The sequence below is a fragment of the Sorex araneus genome, chromosome 2 (assembly GCF_027595985.1).
Source record: "Sorex araneus isolate mSorAra2 chromosome 2, mSorAra2.pri, whole genome shotgun sequence".
NCBI lineage: Eukaryota > Metazoa > Chordata > Mammalia > Eulipotyphla > Soricidae > Sorex > Sorex araneus.
In genome coordinates this window covers 370,768,641-370,778,556 of record NC_073303.1, presented here as the reverse complement: position 1 = coordinate 370,778,556, position 9,916 = coordinate 370,768,641, and the positions used below count along the sequence as shown (strand labels likewise).

At 37.9% G+C, this 9,916-nt stretch overlaps 1 pseudogene; it reads left to right on the top strand.

Moving 5' to 3' along the window:
* The first annotated feature begins 333 nt into the window (after window positions 1–333).
* Window positions 334–433, top strand: LOC129402910 (U6 spliceosomal RNA; annotated as a pseudogene).
* The last annotated feature ends 9,483 nt before the right edge of the window (window positions 434–9,916 follow it).

Below are 9,916 nucleotides of genomic sequence, written 5' to 3'. Positions count from 1 at the left end.
TTGGATTTTAGTTTTAGAATTTTACAAACACACAAAACGTATTTGCAAGTATGTGCTCAATCTATTGGGACACAAGAGAATAAGATGTGTTTAAAAATATTGCTGATTTGTATTTTCAGAGCTATTAGTGTTCAAAACACAGGATTTACTTTTATTCAGATTTCTGAAGACCATATCAAAGATATAATGTGAGAATATGTGCTTGCTTCAACAGCACTGTTTCACTGTATCACTGTCATCCCATTGTTCGTCAATTTACTCTGAGCGGGCACCAGTAACATCTCTATTCCTCCCAGCCCTGAGATTTTAGCAGCCTCTCCTTACTCATCTTAACAGCTTCAACAGCACATAGACTAAAATTGGAACAATAAAGAGATTAGCATTCCCTCTGTGCATGAATGACAAGCAAATTCATGAAGTGTTCTATATTAAAAATAATAAATGGGACAAAATTTAATCTCCCTTTCTCTCTGGAAGTTTGGTGAATAGGAACTGTTATTCTGTTGGTGGACTGAGAGGTTAAGAATGAATGCACCGCAGACTTCATTTTTTCAAATTAACATTGGGTTCCATAAGCACTGTGTGGGAGCCAGGCAGGCTTACTAGCTGCCTATGATCCTTTTGAATGTTCAGTATTTTATTTTATTACTTGATAGAGGAATCATCTTCCACCGTTTGCTGGAAGAGCATCTGATTGATCTGAAAATTTACTTATAGCCTCTCCACTCCAGATTGCACTGCAGGAAGTTTGAAGAAGAGAATTTTGTGTACCTAAAGTGTTAACACACATAATAAACTTTTGATTTGGGAATGTTATGTTTTGGGACATTGATCTTAAGTACTGTTAATGCAAGTACTATCTAAATCTCATTCAAGTAATGAAAATTTCTCCAGCTGTTAAACCACTGAATCTTCTGTCACTTTGATATAGAGGCTAGACAACAAAATGGATTGCCTTGTCCATCAAAATGTCCTAGAAGAGAATATCCCAGCCACATTGGAGAGAAGAGTGACACTGAAATATGGAGTATAAATCATAAGGAATTTGAGAAATTCTGGAACATTCTAATCATTTGTGAAGGGGGAGAGAATAAGGAGAATTTGATATTAATGGTGCAGCTAGAATTTTTGAGGGGCAAGTTGCAAAATGTCAAGTTTCAACATTCAGTGGTATCATTTGTTAAATAAGATACAAAAGCTATAAACTCTTTGGACTTTATTTCATTTTATATTCTCTTAGAAAATAACTGATCATTATCTAAATTCAGAAGCTGATTGGCCTACTTTCTGACAGCGAGCGCCTAAAAGCTTTGTGTTTTGTTGATGTGGAAGTCCAATTCCATTATCTTACTTTTGCTGGATTTTTATTCTCAAGGCAGACAAAAATTCAAAGGAAAAACTCAGATTGAAAGGATAGAATTCTTCACAAACACCTATGGCCCAGAAAACTGAAGTCAGAGTTGGGGGACCTATCTATTCCTAAATGTTTGCAGTCATGTAAAATTTAAATTTTCTTACTATGAGCATAGCTAAAATTGTATCTTGATATTACTGATAGAATTTCTTTAGGAGTCATTGAATGAAGTTTTGAATTTAACAGCAGGAAATGTTGTTCTGGAATAATGGAGACATTTCCCAACAGAACACCTTTTTTAAAGAGTCAAATGGAAATTAGATATCTCTCTATGTCATCAAGGAAGTGCACATCAAAGCAACAAGAACAGAACACACCTGTATGAAAAAAGTGAGTTACCAATTTATAAGAGACATGGAGAAATCACAACTGCTCATAACTCAGTGAAAGTGTTCAGTTGGAAAAGCTGCACAGTATATAGTTTCAACTCTTTTAAACAGGGTGAAAAGCAATAGATTTGGTAAAAATAAAAATATTGCTTTTTTTGTATTGGAGAGTAGGAAAATGATTATACAATAATTATGCACATGATTGTGCAGAGTACAGAAGGTTGTTAGAACAATGGAAATCTTATGTATGTATGAAAGTATAATGCCAGAAATAGGTCAATATGCTTTTGTGGAAACTCAGAAATTACACAACACCAACAGTGAGCTGTACTATACACTGTGAAATTTGGGTGACTATAATGTGTCTCTGCAGGTTCATCTGTTGTAATAAATGTACATTTCTGGTGATAGAGAGAATGGATGTGGAGACAGAATTTCTTTTCTAGAAAATCTGTTTCTTCCTTCCAATTTTATTACAAAGCTAACATTGATACATTTTAAACGCCATTAAATGATTAAAAAAAAGAAAAATCAATACCTAGGTATCTGAAGGAAGAAGCATGACATATTGCTTTTACCCTTATACAGGAAATGAGCTGCTTTATAACATCATTATAAAAATACGGAAGTACGTCTTTAACTTTTCCAATAGATTGAGCGTCCACCTCCTTTATATGAAAAGTTCTGTTTTCTCCGAGATACTCCTTTATTCCCACTGTGCTCCACCCAAAACAAAATACATACACGTTTTCATTGTTTAAAAATTTAAAAACAGCTTTGGGAGTTTGTCAAATCCGAAGGAAGCGCATACTTCTTTCCTTAGGGTTAAGGTCAACTTAAGGGTTAACTCAAAACAACACCCACCGAGGTTATGGACTCTGACCCTCTGAAATCCATTTTGACTCCCCAAAAGTAGTGAACTATTTTATATACAGTAAAAATTATATGTATATATATGTACATATATAACAAAAGCCACAGTTTTATAATAGTAGGTAATACTATTTGAGTATCTTTATGGGAAGCGGATGCAAAGTCAGGTCCAGTTAGGGTCCTATCAACAGACTCACACTGCCCGCATCTCCCAAGGCCACACCTTCTTGTAGCAGCAGCTCTTTGGTGACTGAACCAAGAAGAAGTAAAAATATCAGACCATTCAGTTGGCACAAAACGGTGTTCTACCCAAAATGCCCTGCAGACTGGGAGTGAGTCGGTCAGGATACCATAGGAGTGTATCTTCTTCCTCACCCTAGCTCTTCCTCTTTCCTCTTTCTGTTACAGGTATTCATGTTCACCATAAAACACACCCTCGTCCCATCTCCACATTCTATTTTTACAGACTGCAAGTGATACAGTGAGAGTGGGAGAGAGGGTCACATAAATTAGTCAATTGGTCAATGAGTCAATGAGTCAATGATCCATCTCGTCGGATCATTTTATTCCCATCCACCTGGAAAAGCGTCCAATCAAAACTAGACCATGGGCTGAATGGGGTGGGAAATATGCAGATTAAAGGAAGCTCCAGATAAGAAATGGAGAACACAGAAAAAACAGGAACAACAGAGAAGAGGAAGAAGGGTGCTCGTCTGTCTCTCTCACTGTCCCCCATCACCCCTGCTCATTCACCTAAACCCAAGCAATACCAGGCAAGGCTCAAGACCCAGACTCTGTCTCTCTGTCTCTCCGTCTCTCTCTCCAGCTCTCTCTCTCAATCTCTCTCTCCCTCTGTCTCCCTCTCTCTCTCCCTCTCTCTCCCTCTCTCCCTCTCTCCTTCTCTCTACCTCCATCTATCTCTCTTCTCTCTCTCTCTCTCTTTCTCTCTCTCTCTATCTCTCACACACACACAGACACACACAGACACACACACACACACACACACACACACACACACACACACACACACACAGGACCGGAGACTAGGAAAGCCAGTATGATAGGGAAGAGCTGGGAACAGTACCAGAGAGGCCCAGTGGCAGATTCCGGAGCAGCAAACCCAAGACAGGAGACCATGGTGAAGGGGTTCCTCTTAGCAGACAGTTTCTATGATATAGCAGATGGGACAGGGAACAAAATTAGGTCTCATCTTGGACCAGACAGAGAGACGAGATAAGTAACTTCTTGCACCTGGACGTGGACCTGTCTCTCTAAACTGTATTATAATCTTTGAACTTCTTAAGCATCTGGGTTTTGTATGCATAACTTTCATTCAATTCTCAAGAACCCACTAATGCAGGAAAAAGACATTTTTGTTCTAAACACAATCCAGGCGGCTTTGCATTGTTCTGTCACAGAAGAGCATCGTATGCAAATCACGCCATATCTTCTCTAGCACAGTACGATAAACAGCTCTGGTGTGGGGGCACTTGATAAATTCAGGAGGAAGTGGCTTTTAATCTTCCCCCTGGAACCTACCACTCTTTAAAAAAAATTCCTCAGAACACAGTATCTGTGCTCCAAATGACATCTTCTGGTTGATGATGTAAGAAGCAACTGCAATAATTCTACTACTTCTGTATTATAAGTACACCATTATGTTAAATAACATAAATGTATAATCATGATTCTCCGTAGAGAGTCATAGAGTCACTTAACATATGTTAACATATGTTACCAAAGTTAAAAAAAAGGCATAATCCACTCCTTACCATATGTTAGCCAAAAAATAAAAGACTAATTTTTAATAGATGCTTATTATGTGACAAATACTTTACCTGCAACATGATGTCTATTTTGAAACATATTGAGATTAATAAATTTTCTCAGGAAGAATCTCTGTGAGGAAAGGTTCATCTGGGCTTAGTGACCTGCTCTGGCAGATTTCTAAGGTGAGTCCCTTGAGATTTCTAATCAAAGTTCCTGCCTGAAGTTGTAATTTTGTTCTTCAGATCTGCTCCTTCCTCTATTCTGGTCCTTCTTTCTCTAATTTTGGATCCCTAGGAAGCAAGGAAATCATCATAGTAAGAAAACAAATAAAGCACCTACTTAATAAAGAAAACGGCCTCATACAAATTCATTAGTGGCTAACTAGTAGGATTATGCATATATAGTAAAAAACAAACATCTTCTGTTTCAGTGTAAAGATAACTACCTAGACATAGTCACTTTTATGAGGATATTTTTTCCCCTTTAAGTATCCTAAAATACTCTTTTGTGCCATGGAAAGACCCTTTCCAAGTACTATTAATTCTGTGTGCTTTGAACATCACTTCCTCAAAGACAAGTTGTTTGACTTGAATTAAAGGGTGTCACAGTGGCCTTATGGAAAGCTCAATTTACATTTAATTTTGTTTTCAGATTTATCAACCTTCCATTGACAAAGAGAGGTGTGACTTCATGGAGTGAGAAAATGCTATTTTCTGCTCATAGTTATATTTTTTAAAAAACTCAAACCACAGCATGTTCAAAGTTAGCATTTGACAAGGCATTTTAATCCTAGTTGCCAGTCTCTGAGTACCTCCCATTCTCCCAAGCCCTGTTCAAACAGTTCATAGAAGTTGAAATCCATTTGTCACCCGTTATGTGGCAATTTCTAAGGTGTTGGGTGGTGGAGGGGAAGAAAAACTTTGTGTTATTTCCTGCACTGTGGAAAGAAACAATACCATAGAATGTGCTCAAATTCATCTGATAGTTTTTCAAGTTCTACCTTGCTTTTCTTCCTTTTCCATAATTCCCTAAAGGTAGTAGATTGGAACAAATGAAAAACTGATTGCAGGAACAATATCTCACACCCAAGATTAGTAGAAATAAGTACCAGGAGGTTGTCTCCATGGCTTGGAGGCTGGTCTCTCATTCTGGGCAACTCAGAGAAGGGACCACCAAGTAAAATGTGGTCGGAGGTCATGCGGGGAAAGGGTGATGTGTTCCGAATATAGACTAGAGACTGAACACAATGGCCACTCAACACCTTTATTGCAAACCACAACACTTAATCAGAGAGAGAGAACAAAAGGGAATACCCTGCCATAGTGGCAGTTTGGGTTTGGGGGAGACGGGACTGGGGAGGGTGGGAGAGATGCTGGGTTTACTGGTGATAGAGAATGGGCACTGGTGAAGGGATGGGTTCTCGAACTTTGTATGGGGGAAACATGAGCACAAAAATGTATAAATCTGTAACTGTACCCTCACATTGATTCACTAATTAAAAATAAATAAAATATTTTTAAAAATATCCAAATACTTTTTATGCAAAGGTGTACAACATGATACACATCTGAACAGGGATACATGTATAAATTGCATCTGACTGAGGACACAAATGTTCTATAGTCCAGAAAATTTTGAGTTTCACCTGGTTTTGGAGACCCTAGAATTTGAAGGAGAAAGCTAATATTTATTCAAAACATGCAATATAGTAGCATTTCGCAAAGAAGAAAGTTAAAACTTCTGCAACTTAAATATTTTCCTCACATTTACCACAGATAGTAAATGGCAGAATAAAGATTTAAACTTCAGTCTCTGGTTTCAAAATCCACATTATTTCCATTATACTGTGTTAGGAAGAAGCAAAAGCCTCACCTAGTAAAAGATTATGTGGATCATCTGAAACATTGAAGTTTATATCAGGAAAGATCAGGGTCTACAGTGTGAATAGAATTTACTCAGAGATGTCACTTCGTAAATAGATTTCCCTCCTTCCAATTCAGTTACATGTACCGCAAATATCTGAGTGTGATCTTCTTTTTATTCTATGTTCATGGCAAACACCTTGATGTTCGGAAACTGAATTCTAGGAATGTAGTGTCAGAATGAAAATATAAATTCTGGATTTTCCTATAATCCTATCAGTAAAAGAAGGAGCGACTAGGTCACCAAATTACATATCCATGGCTACCATTTATATAAAGACTAGGAATGGAGAGGCCCATAACATCCACAGCATATACCCCATTAGGGAAGAACAGCCAATGCTGTGTGTTGATGCCATTGCACTATAGAAATAGAGTGATACTGGGCTATTAGATGCACCAGAGAAAAAAATAATGCCTAACATGCTTGAACACATCTTTGAGAAAAATATCTGAATATGGAGGAACACTGGGCCCAGGGCATAGCTCTAAGCCAAGGGGTACATTTCCCTCATGTGCAAAGTCCTGGGTTCTTTCTGGAGCTCCACATGGCTCCCCTGTGCACTGAGGTATGGCTCCTGTTGTAAAAAACTAAAGCACGCAAGGGGCATGTGCACTCGCGGGCTCTCCAGGCGGCTCTGTCTCACCACCCCCGTTCGGTGCTCTGGAACCGCTGTGTATGGGCTGGGTCGGGACGGCCGTTGGCCAAGGACAGGTGAAGGAAGAACGAGGACCAAGCTGATTGCTGATTAGTTACCGTTTATTCAATCTTCCATCTTTCACATCTCCCATACTTCTAGCTCTGTCCTCTCTCTGGATCTACTGCAGCCTCTCTCCAAATTCTCTTGTCTCTCTCCTTCCTCTTTCTCTCTCCCCCTTGCCCCTAGGATACACACCGCCAGGTAGCAAAATCATCATAAGAAAGCCCTTCCTGACTCTTAAGGTGTTTTTCTCCTTTCCTTAGTCCAAGCACTCATTAACATCTTAATACTAGTTATTTTTGTATGGACATAGCAAGAGATACATTGAGGCTTGCAAGGCAGCTCTCCTGGCAACATCTTGCCACAGACTCAGACTACAGCACTCAGGCCAGATTAATCATTCCTCACCCAAGCAGGGTCCAAATCTAGTTATCATTGTTTGGATCATGACAACATTTGTCCATGATCAAGCTCTTAACTTATAGTTAAGCATTAGGCACTTTGGCCAGGCCCATCTCGATGCCAGGGTAGCACACAACTCACCGCTTGCCCTGGGTCCATCCCGTCCCTCATCGGGACCCTGCTTTTGGGGGTGCTAGGAAGTAAGGGCAGCTGAGGCTTAGGTTGAGAGAACAGATGCTCAGGAGGAAAATATCATGTAGAGTCAAATGACTCCCAGGTTACAAAAGCATAGCATTTGCTAAGTCTTCCTGTGTCCATACAAAAAGGACATGGCTCTGAATAAACTGTGCAAAGGACTCAAGGAGAAGAGAAAAAAAAATATTTACAAGTCAACAGAACACTAAAAAAGAAGCTACAAATAAACAAAGAGAAATGGGAGCACTGTAATGGGAGTAACCCAATAAATCTAAACTACTTGAGGCTATGTTATCCAACATCCTATAACAAAGTGGGGCAGGATTTTCCTTCTCTGTTGGTGGACAAGTGAAAGAGTCACAAAACCAAGTTTGAGAGAAGCTAAACCTATTTGGTCGCTACAGATTCTTAACTCTGTCTTGGAAGGCGGTTCACAGTGGAAGTGGAGGAAGGAAAATGGAGAATCAGAGAAAGAAAAGTCAAAACCAGAGTTGGTTCAGATACATTCGATGTAAAATCAAAACAATTCAAAAACTACTCTAAAATAACAGAAGAGGAGCATCTGTGAAAGTAAAAATGTTACCTGAACTTTGAACTCAGCCTTCTATGAAAAGTTCAGAACATTTTAATTTGCATTAGAATAAAAAGAAAATTATTCGTGCAATAAATCAGTAAAGTAACTATAAAGAAATTGGAGGAAGTAGCAGACTATCCTCTTTATATAGGACAAAATTATGTAGCAGAATGCCCTTCTCAAAACAAGATATATTAAAAATAAATTGTTATATTATAAAAAATTAATTTAAATTTTTAAAGAAAACAATACATGGCACTAAAGAGCGTATATCAAAACTGTAAGGAATGTTTAGAAATACTAAAACTTAGAAAATAATGTCAATTTAGAAATAAGGCTGAACTAGAAGTGAATTTTAAAATGAAGATTAAATCAAATTTCAACATGAGTGAAATACATTAATAAATGTATCAAGATAAGTATAAAGTAAAAAAATTAAAATCAACATAAATGAAAATGTACAAATTTTCGTCACAAAATAGATAAATGAAGGGTTATGATACACCATATAGCACCTTCAATACTATAGTATGTATGTGAAAGTTGCTGAAAGTAGATATGTAAATTTTTTCATCATGAGAAAACTTTTTTTAATTTTGTGTGGTGCCCAGTATTAACTAGAGGTATTTTGAGATATATATATATGAAATATACATATTTCAATATATAAATATTGAATTGTGCTTTATATCAGAAACGGCTATAATATTTCAGTTAAAATACATTAAAAAGGGACAAACATGAATCTGCACTGTAGCACTGTCATCCCTTGTTCATCGATTTGCTCGAGCAGCCACCAGTAATGTCTCCATTATGAGACTTGTTACTGTTTTTGGCATATTAAATACGACACAGGTAGCTTGCCAGGCTCTGCTGTGCGGGCACGATACTCTTGGGAGCTTGCCATGCTTTCCGAGAGGATGGAGGAATTGATCCTAGGTCAGCTGTGTGCAAGGCAAACGCCCTACCCGCTGTGCTATCGCTCCAGCCAACAATAATCTAGATAAACAAATATTGGAGATAGCTAATGCAACTAACAGATAAGAAAAAAAATCCAAAAAGCTTTCTATTTTCTTATTTAAAAATCTATTCAGAATTCAGACAAAAAATCACAGTGTCCTATAAAGTATATATTATCAAAAATATTTGTAGCAATATCTTACTCCAGAAGAAAATTAATGAGAATAATTAAGATAAGAAAGGAAGTATGAGCCATGGCTTTTAGTATCTTGCATTATTAAAAAGGACGCAAACAGCATGCAATCATGTGGTAAGGATTGTTCCCTCAAAGTACAGTTTATGGATGCGACTAGTAAACTAACTTCAGACGACCAAAACCCAAAAAGCAGCAAGGAAAGGAACAGGATGCACTTACTTGTACAAAGACAAAGTTGTAGTTAAAAGGAAAGTATTAAATATAAAAATAGCAATATTCTTTGGTACATCTACACAATGGAATACTATGCAGCTGTTAGGAGAGATGAAGTCCTGAAATGTGCTTATAAATGGATAGACATGGAGAGTATCATGCTAAGTGAAATGAGCCAGAAAGAGAGGGACAGACATAGAAGGACTGCACTCGTGTGGAGTATAAAATAACATCACATGGGACTGACACTCAAGGACAACAGATACAAGGGCCAGGGGGATTGCTCCATAGCTGGAAGACTGCTTCAGGAGCAGAGGGGAGAAAGCAGATGGAATAGAGAAGGGATCACTAAGAAAATGATGGCTGG